Genomic DNA, 9,356 nt, shown 5'->3' on the forward strand with positions numbered 1-9,356 from the left:
GTTAGCTCCACAAGCAGTCATCCCTGTGCCCCGTGTCTGGGGTTTGGTCTGTGGCAGTGGTCCTCAAAGTGGGGTCCCCAGACCAGCATCAGCCTCACAGTGTTAAAAATTCGGGCTCCCCTCACACATCCTCTATCAGAAACTCCTTGGGTGGGGCTTAGCAATCTGTGTTGAATGCACCCTCTGGAGCCCTTTATCCCTGGTGAAGTTTGAGAAACACTGCCCTGTGGGATTTAGGAAGGAAAACTGTTTTACGGTTTTATAGAAAAGATAAGACATATACACAAATGACAGTAATAACAGGGTGACAATAAAAGGGTGACATTTCCCATAAAACAGTCATAGATAAAGCGTAACTGGAATTTGTGGGGAGAAGAGATTACTTTGCTGTGGAGATGACATCCCCAATTGTACACTGGTTCATCGAGGCGTCTGGGTGCTGGGGCCAAGTAAGACACAGTCTTGACCTCACTGGTCAAGTCCTCCACTTATCCTCATAAGTGGGTGGTTCTGCTTGCTAATTCCCTCACGGCTAGAAGGAACTTTAGACATCACACAGTCCAACCATCTCCAAACTTGAGAGTATCTCAGAGTCATCTGACTGGCTGCTTAAAACACGTTCTACTGGGCCGAACCCAGAGTTTCTTATTCAGTAGGTCTAGGGTGGGGCCTGGGAAGTAGCATTTCTAACACACTCCCGGATGCTGCTGAGGCTGCTGGTCCAGCTTCTCAACTGGAGGATCGCTGATACAGTCAGCTTTATGAATGCCCAGAAATATGACTCACCCGAAAAAGTTAGCTCAAGGCTGAAATGGAAATAAAGCCAGTTCCTCAAATCCCAACTCAGTATGACCTCCACTGCAGACTGCCTTTGGGACAAGCTGAAAAGAAAATGCCTGCTGGATCCTCAATGATTCTAGAACAACTGCAGGAGCAAAGAATTGATGACCTGGTGATATTTCGTCTGGCTCTCGTCTATATTGCATTTTAATTTCTTATTCCCAAATCAGCCACGTTCTCGACATCTGCATCCCAGTTGTGAACCACTGGGCATTCTATTTTGTATATGGAGATCTGATTTGTACATAAAGGAACATTTGAATCGCATCATTTTAAAAAAGGCAATTCTAAAACTTACTATTTTCTTCCTGATGATAGAGTGTTCGCAGGACAAAGATCTTCTATTATAAAAACACGTGTCTCTTGGTTCCTTTCTGTAGATGACCGACTATGGAACTAACAAAAAATTTACCGTGTTCGTTGAGCATAAGGAATTAAAATATGTGCTGAGAGACAATCAATGGAGATAATGTGCTGCTGATAATTTACTTCTATTTCAGAAGCGTGTGTGCTTGATCCATACGTAAATCCACGATTAAGTTCTCTAATTCTGTAAATTAGAGAAAATATATTCATCTCCTTCTGAGTAGTGATAAAGACAGATTTCCCGGAAATTTAATTAATCTACTTCGCATTCTTGAATGGTCGCGTGAAAAACTCAGACACCTCAGCACAAATCATGTAATTGCATTTTAAGTGATAATATGGAAAAACTGGGCGTGGATGAAAATAATATATTCTGAATTGTACTGTGACTTCCTCTGAAAATTTCAAAATCTATTTTTAATTGCCTTCATTTTAAATGAAGTCTTGTAAGAAAACTATTTTCCTTATCTAAAGGTCAGCACTGAGGAAGGAGTAGAAATGAGGAAGACCAGCGGCAGCCAGATGGCATCTGAGCCTCCGTGGATGAACCCTCGTGGATATTAGAGGGATGATTTGCTTAATCCCATTGTGATTAATGGCCTATCAAGGGATGAGAGGGTGTTTAGACACTTATTTCCTATATATCTATGCTAATTTCCTACCACTGAATCCATGTCATTACATAAAGGAGAGAGGAAATACCTCTGTCTCCCGGTCTCTCTTCTTCCCTGTAGTTAATCTCTCCTTTTTCCCATTTTGTCAAATAGGGTATAAAAAATGTTCAGACTCCAACGCAGTTAAATCTTAAGCACTTTCACTTGTCACAGCCATCATCCAGCCTCCCAAATTAAAGAACAGCTGTTCAGATTCTCTGGGGTAGGACATGATGAGCCTTATTTCTTACTTCCTGCAGAGCTTGGTTTGAACTATTTCTGATTCTCGAGAACTCTAAGTAATCACTCACTCTTTAAAAGAAGACAAAAACTCAATATTACTTTCTTAAGTAGTTTGGATGACCATCTATTGCTTTCATCCTGAGGAGAGCAACTGGTTTATTTTGCCCCTAAAGATAGCATTCTTAGAATTCCATGAAAAAGTTTATTGAGTGTACCTATATTGTGTTGTTAGAAACAGCATGAAGGCGCTTCTTCCTCTGTGAAATGAAGCCAAATAATTGTGTGATCTGTTTCTTAAAATCGAGTTTTAATGCCTTCAATAATCCCACTTGGTAGAAAGCTATTTTCTAATGCAATGGACTCAGTTTCCTGAAATTAGCTTCTTGGGCTCTAAAAAGAAAAAGGAAAGTGATAGTTGAGTGGGAGAGAGAGAGTTTAAACAAAGGATGAAACAGATGTCTAATGGATTTTTTTCCTCCTATTTCTCTTTGGGGTGGAGGTTCAGGGGAAATATCAGTTTTCAAGCACCTTTCAGCCCCAATTTCCCAGCGTTTAAGTTTGTAGAGTAACTTCATCACTGAATTGACTTAATTTCATTGTTGATAAGACCTACGAATCAGATGTTTCTAACACCACTGTACCCATTGTTTTACCATTGTGGCTCAAATTTTAACATGCAGGCAAATTACCCTCATCACCCTCGGATCTTACTAAAATGTGGGTGTTGACTGAGTGGGCCTAAGATTCCATGATTCTGACAAGTTCCATGATGATGCTCGTGCTGCTGGCCATGAACCTCGCTTTGAGCAGCTGGGCTGTGTACCTGCAACACGTAAGTTAGTCTTATAACGATGTGTCTTGTTCTCTTTCCTATCTTTTTTTGATTCACAGGCAGACAGCATCTCAAGATGAAATACTATCTCTGGAGTTAAAGGGTTTCATTATAGAAAAAGAGATTATGAAAAAAAGCATAAAAAGTTGTTATCCAAGCTAAAGAATTTGGACTTAGAAAAGGATGTAATTATTTTTTTCGGTAATGGAAACAAGATACTAAAATTGAAAACTTGGCATCTCTTTTAAATTAAGAAGTTTGAAAATGCGTCTAATTCCTAATGATTCATTTTGACTATCCTGAATTCTTCGGTTCTCATGTAGAAAGGAATGTCAGCACTTAGAAATTTAGTGTCACTCAAAACCAGGTTCCATTTTATGAATATTAGTGATTTTCAGACTAAATTTAATTTTAGAATGTTATGTTTTAAGAGTCTGGATATCAACTAAGTATGCCACTGTTCAATGCCAATTGAACTGTTCAATATACTTTCTTTTTCTCTTAATAAAATATACATTTGAGAAAATATTAGGAGCTCAGGAAATTTGGAGTGCCAGAGGAAGAATGGCATATTCTGCATCCAATTTATAATTGAATCGTAGGCCAAAGCCTTAGAGAGAAGATTAAATCATTTAGGGGAGACTGTTCATATCTATGTGGTGATTTACATGAAGGTAATAAGCATTAATGAAATGTTGCAGTTCTCTTTTAAAGCCGTAGATAGGATTTTGATCATTACTAACATAACACAGTTTAAGCCAGTAGAGCTATAGTGGTTTTCATTAATAATTTACATAAACTCCAAAATTTAGAGTCTAAATTTTAAATGTTTTTTGGAATTAAGGAAGTTATATTTAAAAGTAACTATTTCCCATAACAGCTTAATCTTGCATGGCCTCAGCAAAACAGTGCTCATTATATTCCCATGGAAAATTGTTTGCTTTTTGATAGAATACTAAAAAAATAAATTTCGTTAGTGTATAACAGGTTTTGCATTCAGTTTGAAGGTACATTTTAAAAGATTTTGACGGTTCTGATATTTGGAGTCTAGTTACTTGAATGTGTGTCATTGAATTAGATCCCTCAACACGATAGGTATATACATATTTTTTATTTTTAAGTGAGTTATGTAAACCTGTGTTCATTCCTCCTGACATATATAATTCTCAGTTTTTTATTGGTGAAAAAGTTATTTTGCATGTCATTTAACCTCTGGGTGGCCCCCTGATCTGTTCTTGCTAACATCTGGATAGTCTTCTGCTGACTTCTGGCTGATTCACAGGCACCTTTATTTATCAGCTGCAATGATCAGTTGCAATGGTTAATTTAGGGCCTACTATGTCCTGGGCACTTTACTTATATAATCACATATAAGCTTCAGAATAATCCTACTGGGAGACAACACTCCTTCTTTTCAAACCCAGAGGAGTGAAGTCACTTATGAAGCTGTCCAAATAAAAAGACACTGAGCTGGTGCTCTAAGGTGTCTGCCCTCTGTCTGCAAAGATCATGTTCTTCCTCTCACATGCCTCGCAGACTGCATCTCCCAAAGTGCCGACTAATTTTTAATATTTGTCTACAAAGAATACAACTGTGATTCATGTTATTGCTGTTACAGAAAAAAAAGTAAGCTCTATTCCATTCTAATACCATGTTGGGACTACTGTACTTTTGATTTTCCCATCTATTATTTTATTCTGTTAATTAAGGGTATTTTTTTTCCGTTACGTGGCCATCATAATAATTGTTTTAAAAATTCTAATCTGGTGTCAGTAGTACATCAGAGGCAGCCATGAGCACCGTCTCTGAGTCTCCGCCCTGGGTATAGTTACTAGTATTTCTTCATGAGTTTATTGCCTAGTTTCTTATTATAACGGTAATAAATGTTCGGTGTAAAAATAATTCAAACATTAATTTATAAGCAAATGGATTCGTTTAAAGTCTAATTTCTCAAATGAAACTATTGTGTTACAACTAACCTTTCCATCGTAGTTGGTTTCTGCACTTCCCTCCTTGATACTTTCTAGGAATAAAGGCTTTGTCTTGTTCAGGAATAAAACCACGCTGAGCTCAGAGCGGCAGAGAGAAAGATTACCGGTTCTGTTTGGTGGTGTTACTTCCATTTTCCTGCTGATCCCTCCATCCTGCTCATCGCCATTTAAAATCTGACTAACCAGCCACACACCTCCCCAGTGAGCAAAGCCTTTTGTAAAACCCTACTACCATTTTTAGATAATAGCTGAAAAATGGTGAATCAATTAATTTATTTATATGTTAATTTATAAATAATTTGATTTGAACTCTGACATAGATTTTGAAGCAAACAGAGTGCTTGTCCAGAAAAACATTTCTCTAATTTTTTTCCAGGAAACTTTTCCACCCACTTGTAGAAATCTTATTCAAATAATCGTGGTTCCAAGTGTGGCTCGACCATTTCCCCAGAAGGTATGTCTGCTTTGCAAGTACAAAGCTGGCCCCCAGCCTCACCTGGCTGTGAAGGGGCGAAGGGCAATGAGGTCTCGTCAACAGTGTTCAGCAAACTGTGGTTGTTTGCCAAGCATCAGGCACATCCGTCTGACTGGCTGTTACTCTTGATTCCCCTGCTGGTTTGTTAGGCTGTCGGTTGGTGTCACCGTCCTCATGGAAGGAAAATGATGTTTGTCCCAAGTCCACTTAGGTAAGATGCGCGTGTTCTTCTTCTTGTTTAAAGTGGCTTCATTACCTTTATTTGTGGGACTTTTTATTTTTTAGAACTTTTTGCCCCATATGATTAATGGAGTCACTGTTTGTTTCCAACAATGATTTCAGTGCAATGGATGTGTCCAATTGTAAATGCCACAAGCACAGACTTTTCCTAAAAATGAAATTTGGGATGCCTAACCATTATTAACGAAAGTGCTGCCTTAGCCAGAGTCAAAAGACAAAAGTCTCGTTTTTTATTAAATACCTTGGGTAGATGTTTGTAAATACAACGGAGACTTTTTATTTTATCGAAGGAAGGTTTTCATTTATTCTTCTGTTGTATCAAACTGTGGTGCAGTGTTTTAATTAGAGGGTAGTATTAGTTATGTTTTAGGTTTAAAAGAGTACAGGAAGTAGCTGATAAAATATTAATTTTAAGAACTCAATCCATTCGAGCATTTCAGACTTTTAAATAATTGGTGTCAAAGTCAGATATTTTTGAAAGATTTATGTGCAAATGGTAGACGTAACCTGAAATCAATGAGATGAATGTGGTGATTTCAACTACTGGGAAGGACAAATAAATGTATTTTCTCAGTCTTTGCATGGGAATATTGTTTTTAATAGCTTTAAAATACAAGTCTGAAAAATATAGGTGTATTTAACAGAAATAGTGGGGTTTAGTTTTTGAAATTGAATATACACAGGAAAATCTTATTTAAAAAATCTGAAATATGATTCGCCACTGAAGGGCTTTAATACGTCAATGTATCAAACGTCGTTATTTACCCGTAGTAATTACATGATAGACGTTTGAGGAATGCTTACTGTTTTCTTTACAAATCAGAGTTTAGTCAAGGTGAGCCATGCCCACCTTCACTTGCGTCCTGAGGGACTATCGAGAGGGAGGGAGAGGAATGGAGTGAGTGAGAGCATTCCAGGCATGGGGCTTGGGACTGTCTACAGTGTGAGCATCATCATTCAGTAGAAAAAAGGCAGAGAGCTGCTCTTGCAGGACGTATGGCCACCGTGAAAGTTGCTTTTTATCTTGAAATGTCCTATTGTGCAGAAAACAATGGGATGTGGGATAAGTTTTATATGGAGAAAATAAATGCTTACTTTTTCCTTTTGATTTATTTTAGTTACCAAAAATAGGTTTGAAACATCCCCATTTGGCTTCAGATGAATGAAAAATGAACCTTGAATAAAAGAAAAGCATCAAATTGTTATGTGTTTCTTAGGTGAAAAGCAACAATGTTCCAGAAGGGTGAAGATGATGTTTAAATGTACTTTAAGCGTGCTGCTGACAGATAACAGGAAATATGATCCTTAGCTCTGAAATCCTTCCTTTCAAATATCTTTTAGAATTTGAAAACTTTGGGAGAATTGTATTACAGAAATAGAAAAAAAAATTACCTGGAGCAAAAGACAAAGAAATGGGGCTTTTTATTATGTGCTTATGAGAGTATGTGTCCGTGCAGCCTCTGAATTAGATTTCTGGAAAATGGAATGTGTGGGAGGGGGTTCTAACAGGATAGGGACATCACCTGTTGCTCTCTTTGGGAGAAATGAAATGTAATTCCAGGCTAATTCAGGGAATTGAGAGCATTATCTTGAGCTGTTTTGCTGCTGGAGTCTTTATTAGCTTCTCGTTCTCCTATGGTTTCTCAAATACCCAGATTCAGTCAGTGCCACAGGGCACAGTGCATCTCTGTGACTCCACAGGGGGCGCCCCAGCAGACAGAGACCAGATCTGGAAAACACGAACCAACCCAGCCACTGACAGGGGGGCTTCAGAAAAGCAGCACACATTATTTAATTACAGAAGATGATTTATTCATAAGCATTAGGAATATGGAATGAATTCAATTTATGAAGACTGGCTTCTTACTCGGTGCTGTTATATGCAGTACGATATAAGGTTAAGTGGCTTATCCTCAGTGACTTGACCTTTCTCTTTATTTTGATTATCTTAACGATTTGATTTCATTAAAGAAACATCAAACAAGGCATTTTATGGTGAGTAAATCAGGCCTGGCACTTCAGAATTCATCTCTTTGGCTATTCGTTGCAAATAGGTTAAACTATAAATCAGTAACTCCTATAGTATTTAAATTTTTCTTTCAAAAATTCTTGAAGCTTTGCTTCATATCAAAGTCACTTGTGCTCACAAATTATGGAGTTTTATCAATACATTTTATTTTTGTAGTGGCTGAAGGTAAAGGGTTTAGGAAAATCTGATTTATTATCTGTATCTTGTAGTCATCACTAAAAGCAAGAAAATGCATAACAGATGATCTTCGTCCTTCAATGCTGTGGGACAGTGATGGAGTACCAGGAGAGCAGGTGGTACAACAGTCTGTTTTTGTTTTAAAATGATTTCTTCCCCAATAATTTATTTGAGCATGGCTCCTAAACAGATTTATTTAACCCCAGACAAACCCTATCCTGAAGCTTATAAGACCTACTTCAATTCATTTTTTCTCCAAATAGTTCTCTTTTTATGTGATTTTAAATATTAAAAGAATAAATGTGGTGGTAATATAGGTCTAAAAAATATAACCCTTAACATTTTATTGATTACTTGTGTTCTGTTATTTCCCATGTCTGCATTGATATAAACATAGATTCAGGGACCAATCCATCTGCAAATTGGCACATGATAAGACCAAGATGAAAAAGTTGATTTAGGGTTTTATAAAGTAATGATGTTAATTTTTTTTTTTTTTTTAAAGATTTTATTTTTTCCTTTTTCTCCCCAAAGCCCCCCGGTACATAGTTGTGTATTCTTTGTTGTGGGTTCTTCTAGTTGTGGCATGTGGGATGCTGCCTCAGCGTGGTCTGATGAGCAGTGCCATGTCCGCGCCCAGGATTCGAACTAACGAAACACTGGGCCGCCTGCAGCGGAGCGCGAGAACTTAACCACTCAGCCACGGGGCCAGCCCCAATGATGTTAATTTTTTTAAAAAAACTAAAATATTTATTAAACTAGCAAATTTCTAAATTGAATTAGTGTCCCTAGTACCATCAAGTTTATATATTGCGTTTTCAAGTTTTATTAATTTTTAAGTCATTGCTTTTTAAATTAGCGTTTAAAAAGTCATTTAATACCGTAATTCTTATTTATTTATTTTTTTTTTGGCACTTGGCCAAATCTCCACTGATAGTTTGCAAATAAACTTTCTCTTTAAAAAGTGTCATTGTTTTCTATGTGGAATAGAGAAATAATTACAGAGGATTCATTTCTCTGTGCTGTTCTTCATTACAGTTGAGCTGTGACTTGGTATTCTTTATATTTAATTTGAGGAAGACCTCTCTTCACACCGATTTAAGTATCAATAATTGTGTTTTTCCAGAATTTTAATTCATTGGACTATGAATTATGATAGAGTTCATATATTTAGGTATCAATAATTTATGCCAGCTCTATAGAAATGTAGTTAGAAATAAGTGATGTGGCATTTTCTGGACTTAATTGTATCTCCCAAAATTGTGTTGAAGTCCTAACTCCCAGGACCTCAGAATGTGACTGTGTTTGGAGATAAGGTCTTTATTAAGGTAATTAAGTTAAAATGAGGTCCTTAGGGTGGGCCTTAATGTAATTTGACCATTGTCCTTATAAGAAGAGGAAATTAGGACACAGACAAGCACAGAGGGAAGACCACATGAAGACACAGAGAGGAGACCGCAGTCAGCAAGCCGAGGAGGGAGGCCTCAGGAGAAGCCAAGGCTGCTGCTGA

At 37.3% G+C, this 9,356-nt stretch overlaps 1 long non-coding RNA gene across 1 annotated transcript; it reads left to right on the top strand.

Annotated features, from left to right (window-relative positions):
- The first annotated feature begins 2,782 nt into the window (after positions 1-2,782).
- Positions 2,783-8,812, top strand: LOC111768456 (uncharacterized). Its single transcript, XR_011427430.1, has 4 exons — positions 2,783-2,934; positions 4,986-5,126; positions 5,302-5,611; positions 6,759-8,812. It is a non-coding gene; the product is annotated as an uncharacterized lncRNA (long non-coding RNA).
- The last annotated feature ends 544 nt before the right edge of the window (positions 8,813-9,356 follow it).

This window comes from Equus caballus, chromosome 16 (assembly GCF_041296265.1).
Source record: "Equus caballus isolate H_3958 breed thoroughbred chromosome 16, TB-T2T, whole genome shotgun sequence".
NCBI classification, from domain to species: Eukaryota; Metazoa; Chordata; class Mammalia; order Perissodactyla; family Equidae; genus Equus; species Equus caballus.